This window comes from Callospermophilus lateralis, chromosome 2, assembly GCF_048772815.1.
Source record: "Callospermophilus lateralis isolate mCalLat2 chromosome 2, mCalLat2.hap1, whole genome shotgun sequence".
Taxonomy (NCBI): domain Eukaryota; kingdom Metazoa; phylum Chordata; class Mammalia; order Rodentia; family Sciuridae; genus Callospermophilus; species Callospermophilus lateralis.
The window spans coordinates 49269927-49288751 of record NC_135306.1 but is presented as its reverse complement, the minus strand read 5'-3'; positions in this window follow the sequence as shown (position 1 = coordinate 49288751).

Sequence of the window (18825 nt, the reverse complement as noted above, 5' to 3'; positions counted from 1 at the left end):
GTAGGTCAGAACTGGCTTTCAAAAGGAAAGAAGAAAAGGACTCTCCATCAGTGACTCCTACTGTGGGAGGCAAACTGAGTGTCCAACCAATACCATACAATGGGGCATATGAACAGCCCCCAAAATGACACTTATCCCTGATGAAGTGCAGGACATGCTACTCAAAGTATGGCACATTGGAAGATGAGACAATAATAGAAACAGAAAGGTCATTCTCTGACCCTGGGATGGTAGATCATGGCTTCTTCGTACTCCCAGAACTTTCTATGTGAGAAAAGAACTCTCTGACCTTCTTCTGAAAATAGGCCATAAGACCCTCATGTGACAGGAGCCCTGCCTATATCTGGAGGAAAGCAATGAAGACACAGAGATGCTGAGAAGAACCTAAACCATCAGGCCTTGCCAATTTCCCCTGTTTCCTTCTATCCAGTCACACTTCCTTTCATCCAGTCGTACCCCTTCATGATTTCTACTTTTCGTCAAACCTAAGAATAAAACTGTACAGTTTTCTCCATTTTTTTTTCAAGTCATTTATTTTTGTCCCACATTTTTATTGGTGCATTATAATTGTACATATTCAAGGGATTTGTTGTTACATATTGGTGCATGCACAGATCTTCATTTCTGAGGTCTCCTTATCATGTAAAACTTAAATAAATTTGCTATGCTTTTCTCTTATTAATCCTTTTCATATTACAGGATGTCAGGCTTGAACCTTATGACAGGGGAAGAAAAGATTTTACCTTTTCTCCCCTGCATCTGTTCCCAATACCTACTGATTCACATTTTCACATTCGATCAGCTGCTGTGGGTTAGGCACTGTTCTGAGCCCAGAGGACAGGAGTAAATAAGCCCAGGCTGCTGCTCTCCTGAAGTATATATCCTAGTGTATGTGGAAGGCAGCAAATAGCTGAAGAGAACAGTTGTGGCTGCGACGGCTGTGGACATAACCAGAACAGGAGACGGGAGTTCTTCTATATAGAGTGGTTGACAGCAAAGATCATGTGGTATCTGGAGGAAGACAAGAGGGGACAGAATCATAAAAGATGCTCTAAGTCATCTGAAGGACTTTGACTTTAAATAAGGTAAGAAGGCTTTAGAGAGTTTTCATCAAGAGTAATTTGATCCAACTAGTGCTCTAGTACAGTCATTCTGGATGCTGGGTGAAAAATCAAATTTTGAGGTTTAAGAAGGAAGAGGAGATACTTTCCTGGTCTCTTACCTGACATTATACTACAGTTGTGGAGTCCAAAAACACATAAGTAAAAGGGACCCAGGAAAGGGGCTAGTGAAACTCCAGTGATGAGGCTTGGAGATATGAAGGGTCTACTGCATTTTACTGGCGGGATTGAGGAATGAACCAGACCTCTTGCTGAGGCCTGGACAGTTTTAAGTCACAATGATGGCAGAGGAGCTTTTATCCCTCTTTGTTTCCCAGGGATGGTGGATCATGGCTCTTCATCCCCCAGATATCATGGAAATGAAAGAACTCTGGACTTGTGAGGCCCCTCTCCTACACCACAGGACAAGCATCCCACAGTGCTATCACTAAACTATCAGTCACTGCACCTGCCCCAGCCACGATCCCTATGGAAAGGCAGCCCTGGAGCAGCTACCATTTGTGACAAGTGACTTTCTCTGTCAATCCCCACCACAAATAGGACCTGGGGAGTCTGCCCAATCCACGCCAATGTATCTGAAGCTTGGCACACAAAAATGAGCATAGCTAATAGCATTTCTTTCCTAGAAGCTGAATTGAAAAAAAAAAAAAAAAAACAGAAAGAAGTCCTCAGCAGTGGAATCTAAAGCTCAAAGAAAATGTAGACATTTATTTCTGTTAGAAGTTTGACAAACTAGTGATGAAGGAGCAGAACTACAGAGAAAAGCAAAGACCATAAATATCTGGATACTCACAAGAGACACTGGAAGTCGCTGGTTGCATTGGTGCCAGCAGACTTGCAGGGAGAACTACAAACTCCTTCTGCTCAAATTCCCGGAACCACTTGCTAAGTCCTGATGGTTCTGCTTTTTGTGAAAATACAGTGTATGGATACAGTGCTTCGTGTATGCAGTGGCATCTGCTCCTAGATGCTAGACATTGGGGTTTCCATCCCGGCTCTGCTGGTTTGGACTCCAGGCCACCGATTAGAATATCGCACATTCACCTTCTTGGGGCACCACTCACTTACCGGCTCTGATTATGGATCCTCAAAGCATTTTCCTAATGCCTGTATGCAGAGCAAGTTTATATTCTTGTTTTACTCCAAAAATATGTCTGTAGTGATATGTGTATCTTTAAGAATTTGTGCATACTGTTTATTTAAAATGAAGGCTATCTTTAAAAGAGCTGATGTTGATGATTTTGTAGGTCCATCAGCAATTCATTGATTTACTTCTAACCAAGATGTCTGGACAACACTCCTGCCAGACTAATAGCTCACTTGGCTCATAGAATTAAATGTCAAGGGCTTCTTTATTCTTACTGCCTTGTATAAAGCATAATTAGGAAGCTAAGATCACATTTTAAGGGGAAGAAAAATCTTTCCTTGGATTTAATGAACTGAAAATTGCATCCCCACCATTAGAACAAGTGTTCTTTCCAATGGCTTGTGTAGCTGGTCAAAAGCAGGGCTCCAGGTCTCAGGAACTCAGTTTCATTGACTTAGGTGATATGTATTTTCTAAGATATTCACAAAGTTTGTCAGTAAAACCTTGGGGGTCAGGACTTTAGGATTAAACTCACTGAATGGTCGCATCCTTGAAATCCTCATACATGGAAGTTGTCACATAAACAAAGGGCCCTAAGCAGCAAGGTTGGACAGGAAAGATAGGGTGTTACCAACAGAAGTAATGTCATAGATTCCTAAGGAACAGAGAATGAAATGAGCATTTTTGAAAATGTAGTTTATTGGGAAAGCAGACTCAAGACAAAGTGAGCATCGCAGAGTGCAGAAGGACATTAAACGGATTATAACTCAGGTGACTTCAATATGGTTCCACAGGGAGTGTCTGGGATACAAATTGCATCAGTTTTGATCCTCTCTTCAGGAAATGACCCACCAGTTGCACCTCCTGTCTGACCTTGTCCTCTGACAGGAGGTGAGAGATGCATAACCTCCAGATTGAGGCAGCTTCCATCAACCCAAAAGCAATTCTCTAAGGAAGAGGGACACTTCCGGGACATTCTCTTTCTTCACTGGAATCTGGCATATCTTAGAAAATGTCCTGAATGACTGTAAAATAACCAATGGTTTTCTCTGATATATACCACAGTTTCTTTATGCATTCATCTGTTTAGAGCATCTAGGTTGGTTCCATAGTTTAACTATTGTGAATTGAGTTGCTATAAACATTGATGTGGCTACGTCCCTGTAGTGTGCTGATTTTAAGTCTTTTGGGTATAAATCTAGGAGTAAGTTTATATCATCAAATGGTGGTTCCATTCCAAGTTTTCTTAGGAATCTCCATACTGCTTTCAATAGTGGTTGCACCAATTTGTAGTTCCACCAGCAATGTATCAGTGCACGTTTTTCCCCACATCCTCGCCAATACATTATGCTTGTATTCTTGATAATTGCCATTCTGATGGGAGAGAGATGGATTCTTAGTTTTGATTTGCACTTCTCTAATTTGCTAGAGATATTGAAGATTTTGTCCACATATTTGTTGATCAGTTGTATTTCTTCTTCTGTGAAATGTCTGTTCAGTTCCTTTGCCCATTCGTTGATTGATTTATTTGTTTTTTCTTTCTTTCTTTTTTTTTCTTGTTTTAGTTCTTTATATGTCCTTTAGATTAATGATCTGAGGTGCATGTGGTAATGATATTTTCTCCATTCTATAGGCTCTCTCTTCACGTTATTGTTTCCTTTGCTGTGAAGAAGCTTTTTAGTTTGATTCCATCCCGTTTATTGATCAGTTTTCTTGCACTTTAGGAATCTTGTTAAGGAAGTCAGTTTGTAGGCTGACATGGTGGAGATTTGGGTCTACTTTTTCTTCTATTAGGTGCAGGGTCTCTGTTCTAATGCCTAAGTCTTTGACCCATTTCGAGTTGAGTTTTATGCAGGGTGAGAGATAGGGGTTTAATTTCATTTTGCTACATATGGATTTCCAGTTTTTCCAGCACCACTTGTTGAAGAGGCTATCTTGTCTCCGATGTATGTTTTTGGTACCTTTGTCTAATATGAGATAACTGTATTTATATGGATTTGTCTCTGTGTCTTCTATTCTGTACCATTGGTCTGCATGTCTATTTTTGTTACTATAGCTCTATAGTATAGTTTAAGGTCTGGTATTGTGGTGTCTCCTGCTTCATTTTTCTTGCTAAGGATTCCTTTGGCTATTCTGGGTCTCTTATGAAATTATGACATTTGCTAGTAAATGGATGGAACTGGAGAATATTATGCTAGGTGAAATAAGTCAATCGCACAAAACCAAAAGCTAAATATTTTCTCTGATATGGATGTTAATTTACAAAGTGGGGAAGAATAGAGGTATTTTGGACTAGACAGAGGTGAGTGAAAGGAGGGAAAGTGGTATGGGGGTAGGAATTATAGAATGAATCAGACATGTGCATATGTGATTACATGACCCATGTAACTCTACATCATGTACAACCAGATGAATGAGTAGTTGTACGCCATTTATGCATGATGTGTCAAAATGTATTCTGTCATGTATAACTAATTAGAACAAATTTTTAAAATTTTTTTAAAAGAATCAATGGTGACTACTATTATTGAGGAAAAGAAATATCTAGTATTATAGCTTCATCAAATATAAGATATATAGTTTGAATTTTGTCTTTGTTTTCATTTACAGATCTGGGCCCCTATATTGTAGTCTCCCCAAAAATATAGATATGGATATGTTCATATCCTAAAACCCCAAACTGTGAAGGTCATCTTATTTGGGAAAAAGGTCATTTCTAACTTTTAATTGATGTGTCAGATATTTTCAGGAATAAACATCTTTAGGATAGAGTTTGGTGAATTTTACAAACTGAACTCAACTCAACCATGTTACCAGCACCCAGACCAAAAATAGAGCACAATCAGCACCAGAAACTTCCTACCCACTAATTCCTCCACAATACTACTTCTAATGACACAGATGAATTTTGCTTGCTTCTGAACTTGATATAAATGGAATGATAAAGTATATATCCTTTTATGTGTGTCTTTGTTGCCACATAAAATTGATTAGATTTAGCCATATTGTTTCATGTAATAATAGATGTGTTTTTTATCATTGGTGTATAGCATTCCATTCTAGAATAAACCACAATTTACTTACTGTTCTACTAGTGGTGGACATTTAGGTTATTGTCAATTTGGGGCTCTTGGAAATAGTGCTGCCATAAACATTCTAGTTTATAGAATACATACAATCTAATCACATACCTACATGTAGATTAATCAGGGGGAAAATTGACATCTCTTTAGTATTAAATCTTCAAAGCATTACAGGGCATATCCCTCCATTTATTTAGCTATTTTTAAAAATTTTTCTCGGTAATGTACTGTAGTTTTCTTAGCTAAAGTCTGACACATCTTTTATTAAATTTATTCCTTGGTGTTTTATATTTTTGATGCAATTGTAAATGGTATTGATATTCTGTGGGATTTTAAGGAGATGGAAACTTTAATAGTCTGAGCTTTATTGCCTCTCTAGACAAAAATCAGAAGATTTTCATTTATTAAAATTTTACGAGGAAGAAAAATATTTAAATATTCCAAACTGTTAAAACTGACTAAAGGGAAAACAAATAAGACCAGGGGCTGCAATTAGTCAATTAGGATGCCAACTACAAATTCCAGTTTTCACTCCTACTAGTATCTAACTTGCCATAAGAAAGCCTTTCCCAGAAAAGGATCCAACATAAACAACTTGAGGGGCTGGGGATATAGCTCAGCTGGTAGATTGCTTGCCTCACATGCATGAGGCCCTGGGTTCAATTCCCAGCACCAAAAAAAAAAAAAAAAAAAAGGAAACAATTTGAAATTCCATGGTTTGCATAAAAGCAGTGAATTCCTTCTCATCGATCTTTGGCCAGAGTGTTCAGTATCTTTCTCATTTCAAAAATATATAAAGGAAGAGAGACAAAAATCTGACATTCATAGGCTCTTACTGTGTGTCAAGTGCATTTACATAATTATCTCTTTTAATTCTCATGACAAACCCATATGCTATTAGCATTTACTCAATTTTACAGTTGAAGAATCTGAAACTCAGGGATTAATGCCCCAAATCACACACCATCAGTGATAGAAATGCAAATCCAGCCTGACAGATGCCAAAGGTAATCCCCCCCTTTTAAAATTAACTTTAATTAGTATCTTTCCAACTATTAAAATTGAAGATATGTTCATCATAGAGATTTTGAGAAAACATAGAAAAGTATGAAGAAATAATTTTTGTAGATATTTATTTTTCATTTAATATCACTTCATAACTTGTTATGACTTCACACATTCTCCTACAACATGATTCTAATGTTTGCATAATATTTCAGCTAAATCACCATAACTTTTTAACCAAATACTTTTCCTATTGAATACTTAAACTATTTCTAGTTTTCATATAGTAAATAATCCTGCAATGAACTGTGCATCTGTATCATCCCCCAAGTACTCTCTAGAGTTAAGGGCATGGAACATATAATGCTCTTAATACACAGTTAAATCCTACCCCCAGCCCCATTCACCCCCCCCCCAAGGAAATATATGGTTCCATCCTACTCTATTAAGCAAGAGAGTATCCACCTGCTGTCTTTACCTGTGCTGGGTATAGTCATTTAGAGAAATATTTGCCAATAAATAGGTTTAAAACATCATGTTAGTTGCATTTACATGTCTTTATAAATACCAGCGGTTTTGAGCATCTACTTGTTGACCATGTTTATTTCTCTGCTTGGAAGTCAGAGTTTCTCAAAGAACAGCCTCTTCATCACCTGCATTAGATGCCAAGGTACATATTAAATATGAAGACTCTTGAGTCCTAGCCCAGACGGCTTAATGAGACCCAGATAGGGAACCTGGAGGTGAAGTGGGTTCTGATTTTATTAGAGTTCTGCTGGCAATTTATATCACTCTCAGCCCTCCTCCCACCTGCCTCTGCCCTTTCCACACCTAGAAGCAGCAAACAAGTTTAAATGGCCAAGAACTTGGTTCCTTTACAAGTCAAAATCAGCAGTAATCCCCACATGAAGCTTTTGTTTATCTATGAGACTTCAAATGTGCTTTCAGGTACATTATTTTAATAACTGCAGAGACCTGTTGAGATGTGATGATTCAAACTAGCCATGTGAATAAGCTTAAAACACATTTTGTGTGGCATAGTGGAGCCAACCACTGCAGATTCAGCATCTGAGCCCAGCAGGATACTAAGTGCATGGGCAAAAGAAGAGATTTTAAAAGCAACATTAACATTTTTCTTTGGAAGAGTTCAAACAATTCTGCGAGTGCTACAACACTAAAGATACAACTAGAGAAGGAAGCAAAATATGCTCTAGGTGCTGGCCTTCAAAGAGCCAGATGAAAAGCATTGCAGGGTTGAGTGCCGGTCTCCTCTCCTCTCTTACTTCCCTCCACTAATTTGACCACCTCAAGTTGAAACAAAAGGATTGTTTTCCTGAGGACAGCATGTGCTTGTTTACAGGCATTTGGCTTCTGTTTTTAAGGCCTTACAGGAAGTTTTAGGGACATAAAAACTACAGTGGTATTATTTAAGAATCAGCTTTTTTCTTATGCTTTTCCAATTCAAAGAAGCAAAACTTCATCAGGTCAGCAGTTTTTAAATTGTGTAGTATAAGGAATGCCTAAGGTTATTTACTACCAACAGGCTAAAAATGACCAAAACAATAGGCCAGAACTAGTCAGGTAAGCAGAAGATGACTACTATGCTCAAGTGTCAGACCATATCCCTGTAGTAGACTGAATCATGGCACCCAGAACTCTTATATTGAATTGTGAACCCCCATTGTGACTGTATTTGGAATAGGATCACATATTAAGATTCTCCAGAGAAACAAAACCAGTAGAACATATGTAGCTATAGCTGTAGTTAAGGAATTGATTCGCATGACTTTGGAGGCTGGCAAGTCCCACCATATGCAAGGTGACTTGGCAAGTTAGAGATGGGGAAAGCTGATGGTTTAGTTCCAATCCAAGTCATAAGACCTGAGAATCAGGCTGAGTCAATGTTTTAGTTAAATCAGGAAAAAAAGTTGATGTCCAAACTCAAAGACCATCAGGGAGGAAGACTTTCCTTCTTCTTTGGGAAGGGTCAAATTTTTTTCCATTTCAGACCTTCAACTGATTGGAAGAGTGTTCCCCACATCAGGAAGCACAAAATGTTTGTTCATTCTATGGATTTAAATATTAAGTTCACCCCCAAGACACCCTCATAAATGTACCTAATGTTTGACCAAATATCTGGGCACTTTGTGGCTGAGTCATGTTGACATAAAATTAATCATCACAGGACTTTAAAGAAGTAATTTTAAAAAATTAAGGTCATAAAGTTGAATCCCTAATCCAATAGGAGTAGTGTCTTTAAGAAAAGATTAGGATACATCAGGAAGCACCAGGCAAGTACACCCAGAGGACATAGTAAGAAGGCTCCGGAGAAACCATGCTGACCCCCTGATCTTGGACTTCTGGCCTCTAGAACTGTTAGAAAATCAACTTCTATTGTTTAAGCCACCTCACCTGTGGTGTTTTGTTAAGGCAGACTAATGCCATGTCCTTCCTAGGAAGGAAAAAAAAAAAAAAAAACTCCCTCATCATTGTGGACCATGTATTTAGCACCTTATATGTGCACTGGGCTGTGTGGTTGTCATTCGCAACCTAACTGATCCTGATGACACCATCCAGAAGAGGGTGCACATGCCATTGCATCCGTTTATATCAGATTTGATAGCAGTTAGTAGAAAACCCAAGTTACCATGGCTTGACAAAATAAAGGGTTATTTTTCTCATATGCAGGAAGTGCAAAAGAAAGCAATCAGAATGATGTGGCAGCTCAGCTAAATCAGGTGGCAGCCATCAGATCTAGGGTCTGTCCAGCTCCTAGTTAGTCATCCTGATGTTAATTAGCTTATGTTAACAAGACGATGGCTCCATCTCTAGCGTTCAGGTAGGAGAGGAGGATGCATGATGGGCAAAGGACATATGACAGCTTAGTTGGTGTTTGAAAGGTTTTACCGAAAAAGTAGAACTCCTGCTATAGCTCATTAGATTGTCATGCTTCAAGGGAGGTTAGACTCTCTCTCATTTTAGCAAAATACAATTGGGAGAGAAGAGAATCACTACTGGTAGGCAACTATCAGTATTTGCCACTATTCCCTTTTATAAACAAAAATAAATAAATGATATGCATCATTTACTATTTAAATTATGATACTTGAGGAGGGAGGGTGCTAGTGATAATAATGCCAGGACAGCAGGAATAAAACACGACTCTCCTGAATAAAATTGTATGGATGAAGTTTACAAAGGGCCATCAACTTGTTCAAGGTCACACAGTGAGTATCCAAATCCAGCTTGCTCTCATTCCAACACTTAAACTCCTTAACAACTGTGCTACTATGTTCTGATGATCAGATTGTACACTGGGGACTATTTGCTTCAGAAACTCTAAAGTGCCTTGCTAAAAATGCTGATTCCACCTCAGAATTTTGGATTCATTAGGCCCAAAGGCCAGTTTCCTAAGTAAACATGCCAGGGCAAATCCAGTACAGATGAGTGATATATTTGAGGTCACATAGCTTTACCAAGACAGGTATAAATAAGCAAAAGTCCTCTTTATTATACTCCAGCTGGATGAAGAATGACTTTTGCTCAACTCCTGTGACTGAGTAGTTTCAAAGGACAACAGGATACTTCCTGTGGGTCCTGGGTCCTCCAGGTGAGCCATGCCACCCTCTTACCTGGGGAAGTTTTGAGTTAGACAAACATTCAGCTTTGGAGGATAACAGACGCTAGCAGACCCATAGAGGCTGGGGGAGGGTAACAGCAGCCCAGGCCCAGGGATTCAAGCTCACTTCTGCAATGCTGAGCCCAGGAACTCCCTCTGAGTGAGCAGGGATGATTGTGGGAAATTAGTCCCATTCTAATAACTGTAAAACAGGAGAAATTGGTGGCCTCTAGAAATGCCCAACAGGAGGGATCACAACTTTTCATTCATTTAACAAATGGTTTTTAAATGCCTACTCTGTAGCCATGACTTAGAGATAGGAAAATATTTGGTGAGAAAATACTTTAAGGTACCTCTACCCACAGAGCTTTCAGTTGAATGGGGACATGAGGGGGAAATCCTCTTGTTGGCACTTTTCTGTATTTCTTTTGTTTTCTTTTCTTTTGAGACAGGCTCTCACTATGTTACCCAGGCTGGCTTCAAAATTGTGGGCTCAAGTGATCTCTGGCCTCAGCCTCCTGAATTGCTGGAACTTCAGGCTAGTGCCACCACCCCTGCTGAGAAAGGAAATTCTTAATCAAGAAACCACAGTGGTGAACACATGTGTCACTCCTACCCTCCAAGATTTTGCAGAGTTCCAAAGCTGCCTCTTCACCTCTTCCAGTTAATTCTCTCAATCTCAGTTCATTACTCTTTTGGTCTATCAAACTACCTGAGAATGGCTGGCTACTCAGATATCTTTTGAATACACACATGAAGAAATGAGTGTTCTAAGCACACATTTTTTCCCAAATATTCTCAATTTTTACACACAATTGACTGTAAGACATACAAGCAATATTGATAACAGTCAGTTTGTCTGTCTGTTTCTCTCTTTGGGAGGAAATAAATTACACATTAGAATTCCCAGACTGAAAGATCCATCTGAACTTCTGAAGTTCAGATGGAATGAGTTTTAGAAACAAGAAATTGCAGAACTTGGTGCTTTCCAACCAACAATGGCCCATTCTTGTGTGAGCAACAGTGTACATGGTATATCATTACTGTAGGCATTGATCTTTTAGGAACCTCTAGGCCAAGGAAGGTCAGATGGATATTGTGCAAGGGTTCATGTGGTAGTTTGCATTTTCCAAAGCACCTCATTCTGCATGCTCTTCTTATCATGTGACTTCTGCACTCCTCCCACCAAGAAGCAGGAATTGCATCTTCTCCCTGAATCTGAAGTGGGAGAAGGTTAGAGTACACCTCTGCCTAACAATTTCTGGCTCCCTCTCCCTCTCTCTGGATTCTCCTCCTTAATACAGATCAGCCACCATGTTGTGAAGAAGCAAAGGACCTGAAGAGGCTATGTGTGCATGTTCCAGTGATAGCACTGGGAAAGGTCTCAATTGACAGCAGCCTCAACCACCAGGTAATGAGTGAGTGAGCCTTCAGATAACTTCAGCCATCAGCTTTCAAGTCTCTCCAGCTGACATCAAATGGAACAGACAATCTGTCCCTAGAGAGCCCTGCTAAATTTGTAGATGTGTGAGTAAAGCATGTGTTGTCATTATTTCAAACCACCAAGTCTCAGAGGCTAATTTGTTACACAGCCATAGTAACTGAGACAGCATGTGCATGCTTGTGTCTGTCTCAATAACCACAGAACATGGTAACAACTAAGTTTTCAGTTTTCTATCTTGCTTTGGAGTGCCCCAAGTGCCCACTTCACCTTTTCATTTCATCAAGAAACAACTGCCATCACTTCCACTTTACAAGTGAGGAAACTAAGGCACAGAAAAGCAAAACAGATTGTCCACAATCACACCATCTTGTCCACAAGGAGAAGATGAGGTTTAGTGGAATTAGTATGAGACATTAAAGGAGCATACATTTGAATGCTGACTGACTCCTCTCCCTTTGGCTGCCTGCCCTGGGACAAGTTACTAACCTTTGTCTCACAATTCTAATTTGTGAGATGCAGATTAAAATGAAATCAGCATACTACAGTGACACAGCCACATCAATGTTTATAGCAGCTCAATTTACAGGTAAATGGATGGGGTTGGAGAATATCATGCTGAGTGAAGTAAGCCAATCTCTCCAAAATCCAAAGCCCAAATGTTTTCTCTGATAAGTGGATGCTGATCCATAATTGGGGGGTGGTAGGAGCAAGGGAAGAATGGAGGAATTTTGGATTGGGCAGAGAGGAATCAGAGGAGGGGAGGATGTATGTGGGGGGAGATGGTGGAATGAGATGGACATTATTACCCTATGTACATGTATGATTGCATGAATGGTGTGTTTCTGCATTCTGTACAGAGAAATGAAAAGTTGTGTTCCATTTGTGTACAATGAGTAAAAACGCATTCTGCTCTCACGTATAACTAATTAGAACAAATAAAATCTTCACCAAACACCTTACTACATACACAACACTAAGTACAAAGTCAGGTCCTGATGGCTCTTCAGCCTGCCATCCAGCAGCTTGGTGTCTTTGACAGAAGTGGCCCTGCAGGAGCATATCCTGGAAGAATAAATGAACAAATGAATTGAGCTCCCATCTATTTACCCCCAAACCCCCTTCCTATTATATCACACTACTTCTTCCAGGGCTGGTAACTATCTGATTTTTCTTGTCAAAGATGGAACAGAAACTGCTTGCTGGCTTAGATCAGAATGGAAAAAATTTTCTCAATGAATCACTCATTGAAAGAAGCACCCAAAACTTCAGAATTTAAACACATAATCATATTCACAGACACTCAGGTGGACGCCACTGTACAGTGGTTATGGGTGAGGACTGGGACACCCACTGTTTGCAGACTCTTGTCCCAGCTTCAACCGAGCTCTCACCCAGGGTCCAGGGCTGACGGCTTAGAGCCCCTTCACTCTGCACAAACCCAGCATGACCCTGCTGCTCCCCCAGCCCAGCCGACCTCTCCACTGAAAACAAGGGACAGAAATCACTTTCCTTCCAGCCCTGCTGAGAGCAGCAAGCAGGGAAGGCTCAGCTCTGTCAAATAACAATGTCTATAACCCGAATTAATACCGAGATGGACCCAATTCTCTGACAGGCGTGTTAAATGTGATTAAAGCTGCATAGCATTCCCCGCATACCCATCTGCTGCGTTGAGGAGCCCACAGCTGTTCTGATTTCCAACCTACAGTTTCTTGTCAGTTGTTTCAAATGCATCTCATCTTGCACGTAATCAGGCCCGCCCTCCACCGCCCCTCGTGGGGGCAGCTTTGGCCAGTTTCTCTGAACAGTCACTGATATCCACATGGCTCTGACCACAGTTCTGCAGAGGCATGTGTGAGCTCAGGCTGGTGTGATCACAGGGAAAACTCAGTGCTTTAGTGACTGGGATAAATCTCCAGGATCCTAAGCTGTTTTGACGCCATCACCTGCGGCGGCTATAGGCTTTTGCTGTGGGGTGAGGGCAAAGAACTGGGACAAATCATTTTTGATGCTACAGAGAGCTGTCCCCGAGATGCCTACCAGCTACCTTAGTGAGAGCTACCATAGAAATGCATTCTGAAAGCTCCAGAAGGATTGTGCAGGCACTGCTAAGGGATTCTGGGAAAAGGCAGACACAGGGACCGAGATGGGGCTTTGCTAGGCAAGACAAGGGATCCACAGAGGTCATTGCAACTTTGAGGGGACATCTGAAAACATCTGATTTCAGGAGAACCAGGTTGGGCTGCACTGACACATATGTCTTCATGAGAATTTTTAAAAAGCAGCTTCCTGAGGGGCTGTGACCCTGCTCCAGGGTACCCAGCCTGGCAAGTTGAACATGGACTGGATTTCAGCCCCACTCACTCCTTTGACCAGGGGTCCTTATATAGCAAACAACATGTACTACTATACACATCAACCCTGACTAGAGGAAGAGTTCAAAGTAGCATAGGGAGGTCACCATCAGAAGAAGGGAGAAGAAACAGGAAAAAGATAACTCACAAAAAAACCTGCCCTTAAGCAACTAAGAATGAGCAGGGTTAATGTATGGTATGGAAAACCTGAGGGAGCATACAAGAAGAGCCAGGAGAGAAAGGTGCAATAGAGCATCCAGTGTGTTCACAGAGGAGAGAGTGTTTCTGGTTAGAGAGATTCAGAAAGGCCTGCAAGAGAAATGACACTGGAGATGAAGAGGAAGAAGGGCCACAAAGACATTTCAGAAGGAGGAGTATGAACAAAGAAATGCAGTGGGGAGATAAGGGACATGAAATGGGACAGCCCATGGTCCAATTTATAGATGTAAAGAGATGAGGCTAAAGTCATCTGGGGAAATTTTATGGTGAATTGAGGATGACTATTCTGGAGGATCTTGAATACTAAAATGTGGGTTCTGGGGCTGGGGATGTGGCTCAAGTGGGAGCGCGCTCGCCTGGCATGCGTGCGGCCCGGGTTCGATCCTCAGCACCACATACAAACAAAGATGTTATGTCAGCCAAAAACTAAAGAATAAAAAATATTAAAAAAATTTTTAAAAATTTAAAAAAAAATGTGGGTTCTGTAGCTGATTTGGTGATCAAGAAGAGCCACTGGCCATTTCTTTTGTTTGTTTGTTTTTAATAAATTAATTAATTTTAATTAGGTATATATGAAAGCAGAATGCATTTTGATTCATTGTACACAATTGCAGCACAACTTTTTATTTCTCTGGTTGTACACAATGTGTCGCATCATATGTGCAGTCATACATGTACCTAGGGTAACAATGTCCATTGCATTCCACCCTCTTTCCTGTCCCCATACCCTCTCCTTTTCCCTCCCCCACTTTTTCCAATCAATGCTCCTCCATTCCACTGACATGATCTGTGATCAAAGTGACATAATCAGGGTATGCCTAGGAAAATCAGGGACTGGAAGATGGATTGAAGAGGAACTAGGTTGGACCACACAGGAGACAGATGTTGTGCTCCAGGTGAGGAAACTGGAGTAGCTGACAGAAGCAGTTGCTCCGGGAAGGAAAAACAGTAGAGATCAGGAAGGGAGTCAGGTGGCAAGAGTCCTTGAATTCTGTCAGACTGAAGTCCTGCCAGCCTGTTGCTGGGCTCTTGAAGGCAAAGCTGGGATGTTGTGCTTCTATACACACAGCTTCAACATAGCAGAGGGTGCTGCCACCACACTAGAGCCAAAAATCAAAATGTGACCCACTTGTGAAGGGCAAACTGACTTTTGTGCATCTTACTTGATGAAAACTTCCTGGGCTATTAGACCTCACTCTCAAGGAACTAACCAGGATCTCTCACAAGAACTACTTATTTCCTTCCAAGAACAATGTATCTGATGATCCAATCACCTTGCACTAGGTGCCCCTCACATCTTATAAAGGCTCCATCACTCACAACATTATCACACTGAGGTCCAAGCTACCAGCACTGAATCCTTGGGGACACACTAGAACCATACCTATACCATAACATCTCCTGTTTAGTTTGCTAAGGCTGATACAACAGGATACCACAAACTCTGGCTTCAAACAACATAAATTAATTGTCTTGCAGTTTTAGAGGCCAGTTTTTCTTAGGGAGACAGATGGATCAGTATTTCATACCACACAGTAAGTCCACTGAGCAATCCAGCATTCTTTACAAGGTGTCCACGGGGTCATGCTCTCTCAAAGCTGCAAGAGAGTCCTCCCTTGCCTCTCCATGGTTTCTGGTGGTGTGCTGGCAACTTGGACAATGCTCGACTCGCAGGTACTTAACACTGATCTCAGCCTTAGTCATCACGTGGCAGTCTCCTGAGTGTCTAACTCTTCTCATGAGGACATCAGTCATATTGGATTAAGTACCTACCCTATATTTTTTTTTGAGGGGATGAGATTCAATCTAAACACTACCATGTTTCCCTGTTCATCTCCCAGAAAGGTAGGCTTGGCTCCCAAAGAGGGCTTCTCCTAAGAGATTCTTTCCCTGGCCTCTCTCATCTCTTCATACCAGTTTCTTCCCTTGGAATTTCTTAGGGAGACAGATGGATTGGGGGGCAATGTAGGAAATCCCAGTGACTGGGCCCCGGGTTAAAATATGCTACAAGATGAGTCAGAGGGAAGATCAATTGACCTTCACAGCCTAAGGACTCATCCTGGACACTTGCCTACCTGAAGGTAGTAACAAGTTTGCACTCAGGTGGAAGGGGATGGGAGAGCCTCCTAAGTCCTCAGGCTTCTATATGGATATACTCTTCATGGGGTGGGGTCCGCACACACAAATATAAATATTGTCCTTTGCTTAAATCCCATGGTCTATGATAATTACCAAGAACTTCTGGAAGTCATCAAGAATTCCCTCCCTACCCCACCCTAATTGTTATAGTCAATTTACTTTTCTGCACGTGGCCTCCCTAGACATATCTGAAGACACTTAGTATAACTTCCATCCCTGCCCGCTGGTCGTTTCTTCAGTAGGGATCAGTATTTCATACCACATAGTATGTCCACTGAGCAATCCAGCATTCTTTACCAGAAGGATGCTGCACAGACACCACAAGCTTAGAGAATTAGCTCCTGGCCTGCCTCCAATGGCTCATTCCTCACCATGCATCTCTGTCCAGATCACCTTTACCCTGAAGGCAAATTCTACTTCTTGTGCATTTAGCTCAGCATGGTCACCATGGTGCCATTTCCCCCCCCCCTCCTGGGTCATCACCTTGGTTGATATCCTGGAGGTTGAAGTGTACCTTTCCCTCAGATTGGCATATCAGCAGCCTCCATCCCAGGCCCAGATCATTTATTTTCTTAAAGAAAAACATTTTGATTTAAAAAGAAGTTGGTCATTATACAAAAGCTATAGTTTAACTCAATAAACATCTGCTAGGAAAATATTAGTTTTCTTTTTTAAAAAAATATCTTTATTTATTTATTTTTATGTGGTGCTGAGGATCGAACCCAGTGCCTCACATGTGGGAGGCAAGCGCTCTACCACTGAGCCCAGCCCCCAAATATTAGTTTTCAAACGCAAAGGGGCAAGAAAATAGGGCACACCCCCAAGCTCCCGCGTGCCATCACTGAGAGGAGCACAACATGTATGATCACTGGAAATCAGGGTACAACCTGAGAGGTCATGTTCCTTCAAACCTGAGTTCTCCCTTCTCCCAAGCCTTAGATTGCATTTGTAACACCTGTTTAGATACCTTAAAAATCCCAGTTTATGCAAGATACCAACTTTGGCCAGGTATAAACAAACCAACCAACCACAAAATGTATCTATGAGTGTAAATATACAAGCATACATATATACGTAAATATATAATGTGTATCCGTGGGCATGAAAAACAGCCAAGTGGACATCAGAAATAATGCCGACCTCACCACAGCCAGTCTCATCTCAAAAGCCAACTTCTGATTTGAACTTGGGCCCTGAAAGTTCATGTGTAGGAAACTTAATACCCAATTTCATATGTTGATTCTATTTGGAGGTGGGGCCTTTGGGAATAATAAGGATTAGATGGGGTCAGAAGGTGGGGCCCTCCTGATGGCATTAGTTGCCTTCAAAAAAGAGGAAGAGAGACCAAAACTGCCACTTGCTCTGTGATGCCCTCTGCCTTATTTTCATGCAGAGAGAAGGCACTTCCTAGAAAATGAGCAGATGCTGGTGCCATGCCCTTAGGCTTCCCAGCCTCCAGAACCATATGCCAAACAAATTCAATTCTTTGTAAGTCATTGAGCCTCAGGTATTTTGCTATAGGAACAGAAAATGGACTAAGACACCAACCTAACCCAAGGTCAGTTGAGGATGTAAAATGACCCAGGAATGTTACATTAAGCAAAGAGAGGGATCATACCTTTACTAATAAAGTTGACTGAACAAAATAGTTACCATTTGGGTACTCACCATGTGCCAAGCATTGCAATTATGTTTTAAATCATTTTTTTACTTAATTCATGTATTTCAATTATCTCATTTAATCCTTACCTCACTCTCAAAGAAGGTTTAACTTTCTACATTTTACAAGTTATGGTTTATAAAAACAAGGCTCAACAAATGACTGGCTCAAGTTCACATAGCCAATAAATGAAAAATGGCAAAGACTCAATCCCAAGTCTATCCTACTCCAAAGACCTTCCTTATAACAAAAATCAGATTGTCCTGGCACTATTGTGGTCCAGGGAAATCTGGTAAGTGGGAAGGTTTCAGAGTGATCTTCAAAGTTTGGGCTGGGTTCCAAGAGACCCCAACAAATCACCTGTTTCACACACTCTTCCAGAGCAAAACTAGAAACCAGACATGGAGACCAGAGAAATTGAACCAAGGGATCAGATTAAGGCTGTAAACAGGAAGCTGGGCTTTCGGTTGGTTCAGAGAGATGAATTTCAAGTTTAAAGAGATGGTAATCAAGGGAGGTTGGGATGAGAGGAGGGAGACATATGCTGGCCCTGGGGAAGAGTTTGCCATGTGGACTATGAATGAGGCAAAGATAACAGGGCTCATTCTGATCAGTCACCAGGTAGTTGGGTGAGCCAGCCTACCTAGGAATTTGAATACAAATTCCTTCATTGGCCTGACAGGCAGCTAGTGCTGCCCTGTTACCCTTCCCTTTGCAGCAAGTAGAGCTACTCATCCAAGGAGCAATAGCCAGCCTGACCCGACAGCCACCAGGAATCCTTACAGAGGCCAGCACTGCTGGTGCCAGGCTGTGACAGCTCCCAGACACAACACAGGTAGCTCCCTGGGTGCTTCCTTGAGGAGGCTGAGCACAGTCCAAACAACGGACAACAGACTTTGGTGGCCCTCCCCAATAAGCCTTTTTAGGTTGCAGACTGTACTGTTTATAGTCCCAGGGACGGAACATCCTTTGCTCACAACCCCCCATCCCATCCCTATCCACCATCTCCCCCACTCGGGCAGATGCCTAGACTCTTAGCAATCTGTGCAGACATGTTGTGAGTCACTGTCAGTTCAAGTACATAATATTCCCAGACT